The sequence below is a fragment of the Rhinolophus ferrumequinum genome, chromosome 4 (assembly GCF_004115265.2).
Source record: "Rhinolophus ferrumequinum isolate MPI-CBG mRhiFer1 chromosome 4, mRhiFer1_v1.p, whole genome shotgun sequence".
NCBI lineage: Eukaryota > Metazoa > Chordata > Mammalia > Chiroptera > Rhinolophidae > Rhinolophus > Rhinolophus ferrumequinum.
This window is the reverse complement of record NC_046287.1, coordinates 37,039,711-37,057,632: the sequence shown is the minus strand read 5'-3', so window position 1 is coordinate 37,057,632 and position 17,922 is coordinate 37,039,711. Positions and strand designations below refer to the sequence as shown.

Genomic DNA, 17,922 nt, shown 5'->3' with positions numbered 1-17,922 from the left:
AAATATAAAATGAAAGGACCTTAATTTTATGAATGTTAGACCTTCAACATTCTATTGGCCGGAAAATAGGCTGAGAAAACTACTCAGGTATAAATATGTGATATGTTGTATGATTTACACAATAAATAAATAAGGATATCTCAGAGATCTAAACCAACAGCTTAGAGGGTAGAACAGAAAGCCACAGGGTATTATTGCCAGACCTTGAATCCAAATCAAGATCTACCTGGCGATTTCCTGGTTGGATTTCAGAACTGTCTTGGACCAATAACTTTGTTTTATTATCTTTTTCCTGCTTTTTGAATTAAAAGGCACACATCAATTAATCTATTCCTGCCCCACCATGGAATGTGGGGTGGGTGGAGTTATCTAACTTTAATTTTATGAGTCAGAAGATAGTGACATATTTTGTCCCAAGAGTTGACTTAATGTATTACATTTAGGAGTGTTATGTTAACCCAGACCTGACTTAGAGCAGATGCTGTAATGGCATGAGGCTTTTGGGGACCTTGGGTGGGGGTGGATGTTACCTGCGTATGGTAGGGGCATGAAGAATCCCTGGGATCCAGATTACTCACTACATTAGGCACACCATAAGATGAACCCTAATGAGTCACATCCTTCTGTAATTCCCTTCCGTTGAGCACAGGCAAACCCTTCTTCTAGCCAATAGAGTATGGGAAAAGGTCAAGGGTTTGGGTAAACATAATTAAGATCTGAAATTAGTTGTTCTTGAGTGAATCAAAGGGGAGATTAATATGGGTGAGCCTCAATTAATCAAGAGAAAGCCTTTAAATGAGGGACGGGGCCTCTCCCTGAGGTGAAAAACTCTCTTTCCTGCTGACCCAAAAGAAGCAAGTCACCATGGGTTCTACAGTTGAAACTAAATCTATTCTGCCAACAACCAACAAGATCTTTCCCCAGTTGATCCTGTGATGCCTTCCAACTGACATCTTGATTATAGCCTGTGAGACCCCAAGCAGATGACCCACCTATATTGTGCTGACACCTGGCCCATAGCAATTATGAAATAATGGCTCTTGTTTCAAACCAATAAATGTGTGCTAATTTGTTAGGTAACAATAGAAATTAATGCAGTGACAATGATTTTTCTTTCTTTTTCTGAGCATTTCTATTTCATATTTCATAGGTCCATTTTTTTATGCTGAAATATTCTATCTTTTCTTCATATTTTAATTTTTTTCTAGTGGAACTTTTAACATATTAAGCATAGTTATTTTAAATTACCTATCTGATAGTTACAACCTGGATCATGTTTAACTTCAGTTCTGTTGAGTCTTTTTTTTTTTTTCTTACAACATCTTATTTCCGTTGTTGGTTTTTATATGACTCATATAAATAGTCATATAATTCAGATGAATTACTGAAACTTTTGCCTAGAGAAGAACAGTAGAGATGGAATTACATCATTTTCATGCTTGCAGATGAGAGTGCTACTTCTAGTGTGTTTTGGGGAAGGTTAGATGTCATTGAAAATTGATCTGGGTTTTGATTTTATTTTATTTTAGCTTAGATCATTTATTTATTTATTAATTATTATTATTATTATTATTATCATTTTTAGAATAGATGGCATTTTATTATTATTATTCTTAACAACGTAATCAAGGAGAGAAGTCTCACATTCATACTAAAAATTCCAACTGGACTCATGGGAATTAAATCGTTATTTGTAATGGGAAGTGCCAGCATCTTGTTCCTGTCCAGTGCATGTACATGCACTCGTACACACACACACTCACACTCACACTGAGGGCATGCCAGGTCACCTTCTTCAGGGGGTTCCTGGACCAACCGTCCTGTAGAACTGAGGAAAACTAGCTCAGAGTGCGAAAACTAAGACGGTCTACCTTACACAAAGTAGAAGCTTGATTTCTAGACCCGCGCCCCACCCCACCCCCCATCCCTCAAGGTATTTGGGACGTGAGGTTCAGGCCCCCTCCTCAGCTCCACAGACAAATAAGTATTAACAGCGTTCTTCTTGGGGGTGGGAAGGAACAGTCCCCTGTTTCAAACCACTCAATTTCAGTCACAAAAGGAAGAGGGGGCTAGGTAATTCTATGTCACATTATTTATGAAATAATTACATTTTATATAATGTGTCCAAGGAGCTTTAGTCTCTCAGGAAAGCTGTCTGGAACAGCATTTGAGCCTCTTCTTCACACAGGCAGGCATAACTTAACTATACAGCTAATTCCTAGTCAGAGCCTTTATACTTAACCACCTCACGGTGGTTATACTGAACCAAGCTTGAAGGACATTAAAAGGCAGTTTAGCTTAAATACAAAAATAATTTTTTTATTTTGTTAAAAAATGTTTAAATGTATTTTTTTTCTTTTAATTTAGACATACTCATTTATACTTCTCCCAAAGAGGATGAGGATGGCAGCAAGGCTCTTGGGCCTGGGCTATGTAGTTTTGGAACAAAGGAAGAAATGGGGAAGAGTTGGAGGCCCTGCTGGGTGTGTGTGTGTGTGAGGAGAGAGGCAGGGGGAGAGGGGGAGAGGGAGAGAGGGGGAGAGAGAGAGAGAGAGAGAGAGAGAGAGAGAGAGAGAGAGAGAGAGAGAGAGAGGGAAGAAGAAGAAGAAGAACAACAACAACAACAACAACAACAAAACAACAACAACAACAAGAAGGAGAAGAAGAAGAAAAAGGAGGAGGGAGGGAGGGAAGGAGGGAAGGAAGAAGGAAGGAAGGAAGGAAGAAACCAAAACTGAATTTTAAACTGTGGTTCATTAATTAATGTTTATGTAGGTTTTCTAACATATACTAGGGGTGGTTTAGCCTCCTGCGAGGCCAGGTAGGTGAGGAAAAAAGGTGAGGGAAGAGGTCTTTGCTTCCCGTTGGCCCCATCCTCCTGGGCTTCTAGCCCTTAAAGTCAAAAAACCATTTCTGTAGCTGTAAAGTGCTGTTATACTTTCCACATTCACTTAAGTTCGATACTACCAACAAGCCGCCACCCATACAATTCAATTCTTCCTCTAAACTTGATTCAAAGACCAATAGATATCAGACATCAAAGAGCATCAGACAAAGTAACACAAGTCAAGGCTTTAAACATGCAATCCTGGGGAGGCAGGCCAGTGGGTGGGCGAGGAGGCAGCTGAAAGCAGCAGTGGGCATCCTGCCTGCTCCGAGAGTTTCCTCTCCCCAGAGCAAGTGATCACCCATGGATCTGCCAGGCTAAGAGTCCTGAACATTTTAGGGGCCAAACTGACAGAGAAGGTTGGGGATAAAACACTGACTCAGACTTGGCATGAGGAAGTAGAATATCAGGAGCAGTACCCATTGGAGTCTCCAAGGCAAAGCTCGATTCAAGATCATTTGAAAAGGAATATGTCCTGTAGGGAACCAGTAAAGGACAAAAAAGCAAGAAAGGGGAAAACAGTCCCCTAAAGGGACCAGAGGAGAATCACTTTTTATAGCCAAGACATGTAAAGTAAAGTTTTAAGGATAAGCCATTTCCCCCCAATCCCATCAAATGCATACCAGAGAGGCAAGGGAGCCAGCTCTACCTGCTACCTTCCAGCACAGATGGCTCTGGGAGGTGGGGGTGGGAGAGGCAGGAAGGGAGGCTGCCAGACTAAGCTTCCACACTAAACAAGTCAGGGAAGTAAGTGCACAGCACGCACAGATGTTTCTTTAGTTCTCTCCAGCTTCGCCAGTGGAACTGTTCCAAGAAAGGTATAGGCTTCTGTCCTGCCGCATCCTGCTTCCTCCTCCCCCAGGAGGCCTGAGGCTTCTGCTTCTGCAAGGAGGGGGAAATGCCCCCCAGGGCTGCTACCACCTCCTTGGTGGCTGAAGCCAGAGGTCTGGGGGAAGTTTGCTTTATGGAACTGGACAGGTTAGAGACTCTTCCTAGCAGGTGCTGAGGTCCAGATTTGGACAAGGGGTCGGGGGAATGGAGGCAGGGACAAAGGTTGTTTCTTTCGCGTGTGCTGCCTTCAGGCCTGCAGTCACTGTGGAGTCCCTGGCGTGGTAGATCCTGCACCAGTGTAAAATGAAGAGGCCACCGATCTGAAAGATCCGACTCCAAAAAAGCCTTGGGTAGGTGCAGAGGCTGCCCCAGCGAAGAGGCTGCTGCCTGATATGCCCACCCAGGGGCAGGTATGTTCTGATCACAGGTGGGTGTGGAGGTGCCTCCAAACACAGGCTTGCTCTCAGGCATACTAGCCACATTGAAAGGCCTTCCCAGGCTGGGCATGCTCAAGGTGTTCTGAGTCAAACCTCCCCCAAAGGGGGCTATGCTGCCAGTGGTCCCACTCTGTGCCCCTGCAAAGACCCAGAGGTTAAGTTGATGCCTGTGGTAGTCACATTCATCCCAAAGCCTCTGCTGCCAGCTGGATCTGCCAAGCTCCTCAACATGAAGGACAACTGCGTTGTGCTGCCAAACATTGAGCTACTGGTCCTGCAGCTGGTGGTCTGGGTTGTAGCTCCAAAGCCAGAGGTAGTGGCTGTACCAAAGGAGAAAACTGCTGTGGTGCTGCCAAAGGCTGGTTGGGTTCTGGCAGGAGTGCCAAAAGCAGAGGCTGTGGGTTCCAAACCACCAAAAGCTGACAGTGCTGCCAAAGGCTGGCTGGGATGAGGTTGGTGCTGGAGTTGCTATTGGGCTGGGGCTACAGTTTCCAAAAATGAAAGAGTGGCCAAAGCTGGGAGTGACAGCTGGTTTGGTAGCCCCTTGCTGCCTCCCAAATGCAGGCTGGGGGTTGGCTCCCACATATGATGGGAGAGGAGCCTTGGTGCTTGAGCCAACGGGAATGTTGAATGCTTGGGTGGTAGTGCTACTGATGACAGTATAGGCTAGCTGGTGGTGACCAGGGTTGAGGCTGTAAAGGTGCTGCTGGAACCACTGAAGCCAGTGGTGCTGCTGCTGGAGACTGTCTCAATGGCACCAGGTAGGGACTGGCCAAAGATGGTGACTGTTGTTGAAGCAGGCATGGCAAGGGGCTTACCAAATTGGAATATGGAGCCCATGGCTGGGGTAAAGCTGGGACTAGAATCAGGGGGTGTCCCAAGGAGGGAAGGCTGGGTGGTGGAAGTGGTGGTGCTAGTCACGCTGCCCATGGTGCTGGTCGCGTTGTTCACACCGAAGCGGAAAGTAGGATTCAAAGCTCAGTCTGTGGAATTGCTGGGTGTGAAAACGGAAGCCACTGCCGAGGTGGCACTGGCCTGGCTAGTGAAGAGAGGGGTGCCTGTGGTTGTGGCTGGAGTAGTTGTTTATTGAAGGAGAAGGGAGTTGACAAAGGCACAGATGTAGGTGGCACCATACTGCCAAAAATAGGCTTGAAATTGCTGATAGTCGTGGAGAGGGTAGAGCTGGAAGATGCTGTGGTTGTAACCTTGGAAGGGCTACATGGCAAGAGGCCCTCATTATCACTTGTAAGTGGGGTCATGGAAATGGGCTTGAATAGGGGATATGCTAAAGAAACAGCAGGAGCTGCAGAGGACGAAGGGTGAGCATGTGAGGTGCTCAACATTCCAAACAGAATACTTTGTTTGGGGGTGAGGGACAGGGCTTGGGATTTGGCAGATGGCTCAACCTGAAGGGCCAGAGGTGGAAGAGTGAGTAAGCCCTAAGAATGTGGCTGTGAATTTGGAGTCTGAGGAGGTGCCTGGAAGGGACGGTGACTGTAAAGAGTCAAGAAGGCCCAGATGGTGGGTGTGTTAGGAGGTGAATGTGTCACTGTGGTTGCCACTCCAGCGGATTCTGGAGAATTCTGCATCTTCCTCAAGCTTTCTAAGAGTGAGTTGGTGCATGGGGCTGGGAGAGAGTTTGGGGAGGAAGCAGTCCCAGCAGTAAGATGGGTAAAAGTAAAAGAAGCCTGAGTGCTAAGTGGGTTCTCAGTGACGGAATTGAGGCAGCATCAGTCCTATCTTCCAAGACCTTGGTAAACCATTATAATGAAGCTTTCTTTTCCAAGTCTGGGTCTTCAGCAGTGATTGAATAACCAACCTGGGAAGTGGAGGCAAGGTCTGCTGGTCCTCTCGCCTGGAAGGCAGCAGCTGTATATTCTGCTCATGCTGCCCAGAACTGCCAGGAGTAGATGGGGGAATTCCACGCGTTCTGTTTCTTCCATGTGGTTTGTATCTACAACTTTTTCTCCCTGGGATTCCTGTTGGTAACTAATGGAGTTGAAGAACTAGAATGAAGTTCCTCTTCTCTTAGTTTCTTTGCTCACTTCTTTGGTGTCTGGAAGCAGGATGAGGCTGGGCTGGAAAGGGGTGATGAACTGGGTCCACGTCTCTTCCATAGCTGAGAGAAACGTCAAGCAGAGCTATAAGAACTGGTAACGACATTGATGGTGGACTAGGGATGCTACTTGTGTACATGCTCTTCACACAGCTCATAGAAGAGGTGCAAGATCTCTTACTCAAACAGTCATCTGAGCTCTGGGAATTTAGACCTCTCTTCAGAGACCCAGACTGAGGCATAAAAGAAGCAGGGACTCCATTGGCCATCAGGGGCTCAAATGATGACTGTCCAGGCCCACTGCTATCATGGAGCCTTCTTTTATTTTCCTGGCCATCAGGGAATGTCTGGTCCTTCCTCCACTGTTCTTTCCTTCCTCTCTGAGGGCACGCAGTACAGACTCCTTTGCACATGGTTCTGGAGCACTGCTTGATGGTGAGGCCACTGTTGAGCTGATTAACTGCTCTGCTATTGGAGAGCGAGTCTATTTGCTATGGGGAGGAACAGTTCTCACTGTCACTGGGCTATACACCATTTTGGAACTAGTAGGAACAGATAGCAAGTACCGTCTTCTTGTGACAACAATTCCAGCAATCTGTGGGAAGTACCCCCAGAAAGGAATTATTGGGCCTGCTGGACTGGATATTGTCTTAGAGGTGTCATTGCAAATCCATCTGATAAAGCCGAGTGAGCCTGTGGTGCTGTGTGGGTGGGAGGCCAGGCTTCTCCGCAGGTTCCTGGCCTCTGGAACGGGACAGGTTACAGCATGACAGGTTGCTGCGGGGCGGGCTTTCCCAGGTCCCTGCCCATAAGGAGCAGTTCTGCGGGGCCAGGTCCTTTCAGCAGGGTCGGTGGCTCTAGGAGGTTTCCGTTTACTGCTGATGTGGCCGAAGGCGAGGCGCGCATTGTTCGCTGCCCGCTGCGGTGGGCATCAAGCAGAGCGAGTCCAAGCAGCTATGGGCAGAGGAGCACCGCCCCTCCGCAGCCCCGGCTCTGGCCCCAGGGTCCGTGACTAACTGGCTGTGGGCCACCGCCCTCACCTCCTCCAGGCGCCGGAGCCAAGAAGACTTCTAGATTTTGTTTTCTGTATGATTACTTTCAGTGCACCACTGAATTCAACGTCATCCTTGTGATCGGGTTGGATGCTGAGAGGCTGGAGAGTTTTCTTGAGTGTAATTTCCAAAATTCAGCTTTCTGCCTTTCTTCTAAGCCTGAACTTTACATAGGAATGTACTCCATCTCTTTAGGGGTAGACTGCTGTTGCGCACCTACGCTTTTATAAGCTTGATGATAGAAGAAAGATTGTTGACCTGGTTGAACCTCAATCTTAGGCAGGCACATATCCCTGAGCTTGAACGGTGGATTATTTAAGTGACTACACTCCATGGCTACTGTGACTTTCGCCCTCTAGATCTGGTGCGTGGTATGCAGTAGAATGGTGTGTCCCTGCCTCAAAATACATTTCTAATGGTATGAGCCGGGGATGGATTTCTTCACTCCTCCTGAGGTAGAGGGTGTGTGTGTGTTTGTTTGTTTGTTTGTTTTTCCCCTTCTCCCAGATTCAGTGGGTCTTCACCTGTGCCCTAGAGGTGTCAGAGCATTTCCTTAGTAGCTTTGTTCTATTAATCATTGCTTTTTGTGGCTTTCTTGCAGTTATGACCACTTTGCTCCACCACAGATGGGACGAAAAATAGAGCTAATTGGAAAACAATTTTCCAGATTCTTATAAACTTATCCTAAAACTTCACAGATGACCCAGTAATTCTAATCTTAAGTATTCACTCAGTAGCAATTAAACCTTATATTAAGACAAAAATCTGTGTTTGAATGTTTACAGCACTATAATTCATAATCACTCAACATTTTAAACAATTCTAATGCTCTTCAACTGGAAAATGGAAAAGCAAATATGCTGTATCTATGTAATAAAATATTACTTAGAAATACAAAGAAAAATATTGATGCACAAAATTATATAGATAAATCTTTATCACATGCTCAGTGAAAAAAGCCAAATTTATAATATAACATATTGCATAATCCCATTTATATTGTTCTGGAAAGGACAAAACTATAGGGACAGAGAATAGATTCATTGTTTGAAAGATGCTGGATGTTGGGAACGGAGTTTACCATACAAGTGTATGGGAAAATTTAGGGGATGATGAAAATGTGCTATATCTTTATTTGTTAGTGGTTACATGACAATACTTGTCAAAATTGATAGAACTCTATCAAAAAAGAATAAATTTGTCTACAGGTAAATTACACCTCAATAAAACATTAGTTAAAGGGAAAGGTTGCAAATACTTTACTCATGTGTTTAGAAAAGTTCAAAATAGCATATAAAAACAAATAAAAGTAGGAAATAAAACCGGCACTAATATAAATTAATTACTTGAAAAAATACAGATGTAATCAAAAAGTCATCTAGAACCAAGCAGAGTTTTTGGAAATGCTAATGAAATAGACAAATGTCTGGCAAGATTATTTAAAGAGGAGAATAAATATCAATAAAGTCAAAATACATGCTTTATAGCACCAGTAGAAATTTAAAAAATAAGATTATTGTGAAAAATCATATACCAATTCCCTTGTGAGGTTATACAATGTGAATGAAAATGAAGTTTCCAAACAAATGCCCTTCCCTTGGATAATCTTGTCTTGAGTACAGAGAGAACCAGTGGTTTCTCTTTTTCTAACCAACAGTATATGGCAAAGCTGATGGGATAGCATTTTCATGATGAGGTTATGTGATATGCAAAGGTAAAGGAATTTTTAAAGATATAATTAATACCTCATCAGTTGATTTCAAGCAAATTAAAAAAGGAGGTTATTTTGCATGGGTCTGATCTAATCAGGTGAGCCCTTTAAAAGTGGGTCAGAGATCTGAGACTCGCTGTAGTTAACTCTGGTACTGGGTTTGAAGAAGCAAAGTGTTGTAAATTCTGCAGCCATACGATAATCAATTCTCTCAACAACCAAATGGAGCTTAGAAGGGAATGTTTCTTTAGTTAACTCTCCTGATTAGAAAGCAACCTGACCTATACTTTGATTGCAATCTTATGAAACTTTGAACAGAAAACCCAGCTAGATGATGTCTGGTCTTCTGATCTACAGAAATTATGAAATAATAAATGGTTGTTGTTTTTAGCCACTCTGTGTCTGATAAATTGCTGTGCAGCATAAAAACCTAGTATCAGTTTTGGTATCAGGACTATTCTCATTTCACCAAGTATCCATTTTCCATCAATGCAGATGTATAATTAATTAATTGAAAGTAACTAGATGTATCCTATTTTTATTTTTTTATGGGGATTTCATTACCTTTCTGCTAAATACTATTATTCCTTCTCTTTTATGCTCTGCTCTCCTATAGGATATTATTATGCTAAAGCACTCCTCATTCTATAAAGCCAACTCGGGCATTAAACCTTTTAATATACAGGGAGGTCAGGTCAAAAGGAATCATTTACCAAGGGTTCGCTAAATATAACACAAAGATCAATGTAATTACATCAGTGTAAAAAATATCTACCCAAAAAAAAGCAACACCAGACACAGACAACTTCATAGGTGATTTCAAATCAATATAAAAAAATCAGTGTCCCTTTATACATAGTATTCTAAAAAACACAACCAAAGTAAGGAAAGTACTCCAAATTGTTTATAAAGCAAAATTTCACTATGATGTTTAAAATGGAGTGAAGACAGTATAAAAAAGGAAAATTGTAAATCAATCTAAATTATGTCTACGTATCTAAAATGTAAGGAACTTGAAAATTTAAAATACATGCATTTCTACATGTAAAAAATAAGTTATATAATTGAGGAACGCCAGATCCAAAATTCCTGAGTATACATATTGTTTACATATATGTTGTTCAAAACCTATTTGTTATTCTAATATTCAAATGCATCCAAACACTGGAGAAAGGGACATTTTTGGGGAAGCTGAATATGACAGATTCCATGCCCTCCATCTAGGAATACTTTATCTCTGCTTCATTCTTGCCTATAACTTTTGAATCATTAGTAAATTTAGTATTAGTACGATCTATGTATTCATTATTAATGCAAGAAAATTAGGACAAATTTAGCAGATTAGACAATACAAATTGTATTATTTTATAGTTCTGTAGGTCAGAACCTGATGTGGATCTAACTGGGCTGAAACCAAGCTGTTGACAGGCTGCTGTGTACCTTTCTGAAGGCTCTAGGGGTGAACCAATGTGTTTGCTCATTCAGGTAGTTGGTAGAATTCAAGTCCTTGCAGCTATAAGTTTGAGGTCCCATTTTCTTTCTGTATTTCAGCTGAGTGAGAGTTGTTCCCACCTTCTCGGTATAGCTCACATTTTCAAAGCCAGCAATAAGCTCTCTCCTGCCTCTTTTTCTGTTGTCACGTCTTTTGACCTGTTCTTTGATTTCTTCTTCCATTTCTAAGGGCCCATGTGATTACCTTGGTCTGACCCAGTTAATCCAGAATAATTTCCGTATTGTAAAATCTATAACCTAATTTTATTTGCAATGTTATTTTTCTATAAAATATAGCATGCTCATAGACTCCAAGAATTAGGGCCTGGACATCTTTAGGATCTATTATTCTGTAACAATTTACAATCCAATGGAGGCTGCCTTGATAATTAATTACACTGTATGTCCACAGTAAGGGGATTTTATATGACAATTTGCTACCTTAGATTTCCATATCCTGTATAATCTAACCTTCTACTGCTTTCCTGACTTTATCTCAGATATTTTTTTCCTCATACCCTCTTCCTCCAAAACAACAAATACATGTAATTCAGGGTCTTTACATTTGCTTTTCCTTCTACTGCAAACATTTTCTCCATTTTTGCACAATAATATCCCCTTCACTGTATATAATGGATCTTAATGTAAATGGGAGTATCTATCTATGATATTTAAATTACCCACTTTCCCCATTCACTCTCTATCATATTACCCAAATTTATTGTCTTCACATTTATGACTTTCGAAAATTAACTGTTAAAATGAGACTTCATATGGCAAATAACATGATTTCAGGAGAAAAAAATCCACAAACAACTACAATGCATGCAATTTTTACTTGAATTGAATAAACAAGAGGTTAGTTGGTACTCTTACAGAAAATGAAATAGGAGAGGGTTTTGTGGAACAATCAATCCATGTGAGAAAACAAAATTCGATATAAAATGTGTTAGACTGGCAATCTATTGTAATAAATGTGTAATAAAATAGCAATGCTAATGGAGTTATGTTAGAAGAAACAGGCAAAATAAGTCAGACAGAAAAAATCGAGAACCATATGATTTCACTCATATGGGATATAAAACTGGAAGCAAAAAACTATCAAGACAAACAAAGTAGCAAAAATTCACAGACACAGACAACAATTTAGTGGTTACCAGAGGGTAAAGGGGTGGTGGAGGGAGGTAAAAGAGGGTAAAGGGGGTCAGATATGTGGTGACAGAGGAGATTTGACTTTGGGTGGTGAACACACAATGCAATACAGGTATATATAATATACTATAGAATTGTACACTTGAAGCCTATGTAATTTTATTAACCAATGTCACCCCAATAAATTTAATAACAAAAAAGAAGAGACAGGTGATTAACCAGATGTCTGCTTTTAAAGATGTAGTTGGATTAGCAGGTCCATATATTCTTTCATGCAGTGCTACCATATGCACAGAGCAATGAAAAGTTCCTACTGACACTCCTTTTTAATTTTAACTGCTTGGTATTATCATTTAACTAAATGAATTAGACATATAAAGTTCTATCTTTATAGAATATGATTTCCAACTTAAAAAAAATTACTTCCTATTGCTACTCAAACAATATATTATCAATTTATTAATTGATAGTTATCAACTAATATTCTAGAAAATAATATCATTGAAGATATTTCAATCAACATTCATAAATGTAATTTTATAATCCGTATTATCCCTTCATTTAAATATTAAAAATAAATGTCTAATGTTTTCATTTTTACACTGAATAAGAAAAATTGTTACCTTGTAATTTAAATGTCAATTCAAATTTCCATAAAATTATTCTGAATGTTTTATGCATATTTTAAATGAACCAAGCTGCATCTAGTAACCATTTTTAAGGACAATTAAGAATGTAATAATTAACCATTATCTACTACAATCTAAATTTTAAAAATAATCTTTGGTGCTATTGTTTGAATTCACATTCATATATTTAATCAACAAAAGACTGGGCCATTTTTAACACTTGATTAAATGGATTCACCTCATGATTTATTTTGGATGATTTCATTCTAATATGTAACTTCCTAGGGTTTTAGATTTTTCATTTAATTTTGGTGAATGATCTGAATAATAATAGTGGAAATAGATTTTAATACTGAAATTTAACAAAATGTTCCTTTAAAATAAACATTTTAACATGGAGAGCTCTGTTATGTAAATGTTTGAGATTTATTTAAAAATATAATTAAATAAAATGTACAGATACTCAAGAATAGGTAAGGCAAATATATGGGACAAATAACATCTGGCAACTAATTGGGAAAGAATGTTCTTACGCACCCATTAGATGTTCTCACTTAGTTTATAAGGCTGAAAAACTTCAAGTATTTAAAAGTGTTGTTGGTTGTTACATTTTCAAGATATAGTCACTGAAATTCCAGAAGATTCTCAATTGACATAATCTGATATCTTAAAATACAAGAAAACAACCAAAATTAAAATCACTGGCAGCATTACAAAACTTTTTTTGGTAGTTTGGAGTGTTCAGTATATGTTTTTGTTCTTTGAAGTGCCTTCCCATTTCCTTGTCCTCTACACTGAGAAGCACAGAAGCTCTTGCTACATTCTCCATGTATTTGCCCCAGACAACGATCTTGTATTAGTCAGTTGATCCATTATGCCCTGCTTATATTTTGTCTTTCATGCCCTGCCTCTCTATTTTTGTATTTAAACCATTTTCAATTTCAATTTAAAGTGGTATACGTATGTATATGTGCATAATATAAATATACAAAAAATGTTTTTCTAAAGGAGTTCTAAGACCAAGCTTGAGAACAGATACACTGCTGCATGTATCTTGTTTGTGAGTCTTACAAAATTTATAAGTTGTGTTTTATTCTCTACATCAGTTTAGGTGTCAGGAATGATGTATGTAGTAATTTGTAGAGTAGTAGACCAAACATTGATGAGCTGACAGGTGTTAGATATATGCTATCCTTTTAAAGATGCTGTATTGCATCTGATTAAATTCACATTTCTGCTTTAGCAGGGTATCTGTCTGTACACACAGGATGTATATATATATATATATGTAATGAGAATCTAAGTCTGTATACCCTGAGGGTGTCATTGAAGAGCTGGAGTAAGATTGGTTTTAAAAAATAATTCATAAAAATCTGAGCTAGATAGGAAGGAGTGTGTGTGTGTTTGTGTGTGTGTGTGTGTGTGTGTGTGTGTGTGTGTGTGTGTGTGTGGTGAAAATGGGGAAGAGATTAAGATGTATAAACTGCAAGATATAAAATCAGTGACAGGGATGTAAAGTACAGCATATGGAATATAGTCAATAATATTGTTATAACTATATATAGTGCTAGGTGGGTACTAGACTTATTAGGGTGATCACTTTGTAAGCTATATAAATGTCTAATCACTATTTGTACACTTGAAACTAATATAATATTGTATGGCAACTATAAAAAAATGAAATACATTTCCAAGGCATCCGAGCAAAAACATAAAAAAAGTAAAAAAAAAAAAAAAAAAAAAGTTTGAGCCTCTAAAGAGCAGCGCCATAGTTACAAAGTTTAATGGTGGGATATGTAAACCAGAACATAGTATTTATTATGTTTCATGCTTACAATCAAAATCACTGGTATATTATTTACTGCAAGAATTCTCTGTGAGTAAAGGAGGATGTGGGAGGTACTCAAAGCAACTTCAATTTATTATGGAACAATACCCTCCCTTGATGCCTTCCATTGGTGCTCTCAGCACAGAACCCCCTTTCGCTCTCAAGGTATGAGGTACAAATTATTTGCTAAAGTAAATAAAATACTTTTATCCCCCTCAGCCCAGGGTTCAGGAACTTCTCTCTCATAATTGTATACAGCTTTAATTATGCTGAGAACTCTTTCAAATCTTGTAGTTGAGATTGGATTTGTAATCTGCTCACTAATATCTCCCATATAGATATATTCAATCTTGCCATTTTTTAGTTAGATGTGGTCATTAATTTACCAGATGGTCAGACAGAACACACATAATGAAACTAAAATTATGAACTTAATATAAACAGTGAATAAATTTTTAAACACTTTTTTGAATTTTGCCTGATCAGTTAGGTAAAGATTCCTTGGTGACTGATTAAAATTAATATATTTATTTTCCATTATATTATTAATATTTATTGCTTTTTAAAGATTTAAGCCTTATTTAATTATGGAGTTATTTTCTTTTATGGATTCATGGATTTTCATGAAGTTTTGTCTTCAAATTGGTAGTAAGCATGTGAATAAAACATATTTTAGTCGATCTCTTAATAAGCATATGCATATACAGAGAGTGCCAAAAATGTATACATATTTTAAGAAATAAACCTGTACTAAAATTGTAATAATATATATTGATAACAAAAAATGAATACAAGTCACTTTTGACTTCTGCAATTACAACAGGTGCTCAAAGTAGTTACCATCAGTGTCCAGATGTTTCTGATTATGGTGAACTACTTCTTGAACAACGTTGATCAGTCTCCACTTGTATACATAATTATATCACTATATAGTTAGTTATAAGTAACTAATTATCTAAATATATGTATATATATATAACTAATTAACTAACTAAATATATGTATATATATAATTAATTAACTATATAGTTACAATACATATATTTACTATATATATACTATATATTATATATAGTTACTATATATATATACACTACATATATGCTATATATATATACTATATATATAGTTACAATATATATACTATATACTATATATGGTTACAATATATATACTATATATAGTTACAATATATATACTTACTATATATATTGTAACTATATATAGTATATATAGTTAATTAGTTAGAAAAAACAATTGCCTATCTTCAAATTCAGATAAATCTCTCTGGAGTTCTCACTAGCTTTATCATTATTATTTAACTTCCAGGCTCAACTTTTAACCTACATCCCAAATTTCTACAAAATTTGCCTAGAAAGCCCATATATAGGAAAGAAATCAGCATTTCGTACAGTTTAGACTCATCAAAAGGCCCAGGCATATGGAAGAGGCTGCTTGACTCAGAGAAGCAACCCAATAATATTCTAACCCTGTAACATACAGCCAGTGGTCAATTTCCAAAGCATACCCAAAATAATGTAAAGAAAATTCGCAAGTAAAGATTTATGTGTCTTTAGAGGGAGACTGTCCTCCAATGCCAAGCATTGCGAGATACTTTTACAAGGTGCGGAGATATCGAAGTCACCTCTTGATTACCCATAGCCTCATTTGTACACCGAGAAGCAGACAAAATCAAGGTGTGGGAGAAAAGAGGAAGCAAAGGATGATTTTACCATTGCTCTAGTAAGACCTTCAATTCACATTTGTTATTATCTATTATTTTTTTAAAAAGTCATCTTTTGTCCTACTATGAGAGTGTTCAGAGAGAAATTCTGTCACACAAATTTACCATAAAGTTTTAAATAAATAAGTAGAAGTCTTTTTATAGATGAGAAGATGAGAATGAGGGGAAAGGCAGAGAGAGATAAAGAACAAAAAAGGAAGAAAAAATTAGTCATAAAGAAAGTGAATTATGGAAAAGTAAAGTAGGACTGGACTTCATTGGATTAATCTTGAGATATATATGTATCTCAAGAGTATACTTTTGAAGTGACAACATGAATTCACATAAATTGATACATGCATTTAAACATTATTTTTGCTAAAGAAAAATGGGCAAACGTGGCAGTGAGGAATGGACATCATAATATAGAGGAAAAAAATGTTGAACTTAAAGAGACAATTATTTCTTTTTAATGATACTATTCCTAACAAATGTATTACTTATAACTCCTTACCATAACTGAGGTACTTATCATATTATGATATTCATTCTATTTTTATTGCTTATATACATTTTGAATATATATAATAGATATTAGTAGATAGATGATAGATAGATAGATAGATAGATAGATAGATAGATAGATAGATAGATAGATAGACAGATAGATAGATAGATAGATAATTCTGATCATGACTGACAGTATCTTCTCCTGAAATGCTCCTTTTTCTCATTCACAGCATGAGTTTTTTGCTCATATTGAGTCGCTTCGTCTGTGACACCAGCACAACTGCATGGGATGGTGGAAGGTCTCACCTCTCCTCAGTAGGGAGTTATTTTATATTGATTCCCACTGTGCTACACTGTGTCCTCAGTACTTTTCTCCAGGCTCAGTGCTGGTATCAGCCTCACTTCATCTTTCTGTGGTTTTTGTACTGTTACCCATTCTTTTCCCACACCAAGGCCAGATCAACTATTTCAAGAGAATCTTTGATACCAGTGGATTGAGTACCATAGAAAGGAATGATGAGGTAGTCCTCTACATTCATTCATTAAAAGCATATAGCATAACTCACAAAAACTTTGGCATCTTTAGAATATCCCCAAGGGAATATAATGGAACAAGATAAACTTGGTTTATCATTTTATCCCTGACTATTTTCAATTCTATCAGTTTTACTCCTTATTTTGTTTTACATTTGGCTTTTTCTAAAACATTTTTAAGAAATAGAAGATCATACTAGGAAAAGAGTGTAATTGGTGTTTCCTTAGAATTGCTGCATGCTAGACTTCTGTATTAACCTTTCTTCAACTTCCGTAGCACACGCTTGCTACTCTAGTTGGTCTTGATATTTGGGCAGTCTGCCTATTATGTATACAATGTGTGTGTGAGTGTGGAAAATGAGTGTCTCTCTCAAGCAAAGGATATTTCACTCATCTCTCTCCTTCTTTACAAGATAAATTTATTAATATTCTTGGCACTGTGCACTCAGCTTCTATTTGCATTACATAATTTGCTGTGTGATCTTGGACAACTGATTTAATTCCTTATTTTCTCAAATTTATCTATTATTTTCAAAATTTATGAAATACTAATAATGATAATAGTAAAAATACCTAATGGTAAAATGAAGATTGGAGTAACAATCTATGTTAATAATTTAACTTAAAATTTTAACACATAGTTAGTGATCCAGAAAGGACAGTTCTTGTCCTTTTGCATCCTTTTCTTTTGCCTACAGTAGCAATATGTCCCTCCTGCCTTCTAAACTCCATCTTTTAGCCATTCTTCCTCCTTACACATCCTAGCTTTCAATTAGAAAACATCTTGAAATAACATTCTACATTCTATTTCTTTAACACTGGATATACCTCATAAACATTATCAAGATGGTTTCAACACATACAACTCTTCTGAAAATCTCCCTATGAAGTTCATCTGGTAAGTTCAAATCAAACCACAAAATCTTTGAAGCACTTAGTAAGGTTTTTAACTAACACTTATAGAAACACTGTCATCTCTGATTTAATCCTTAATCCAGATAAAAGTGCCTAATGAGAGAGCAAGCCAGGAGGGACACTTCCTCTCAGAGATAGGAGATGGTTGAGCTCCTTAGCCTATGTA

The 17,922-nt window shown here is 38.1% G+C and overlaps 1 pseudogene; it reads right to left on the bottom strand.

The window, feature by feature from the left end:
* Nucleotides 1–3,866: 3,866 nt before the first annotated feature.
* Nucleotides 3,867–7,120, bottom strand: LOC117021162 (nuclear envelope pore membrane protein POM 121C-like; annotated as a pseudogene).
* Between the last annotated feature and the right edge of the window lie 10,802 nt (nucleotides 7,121–17,922).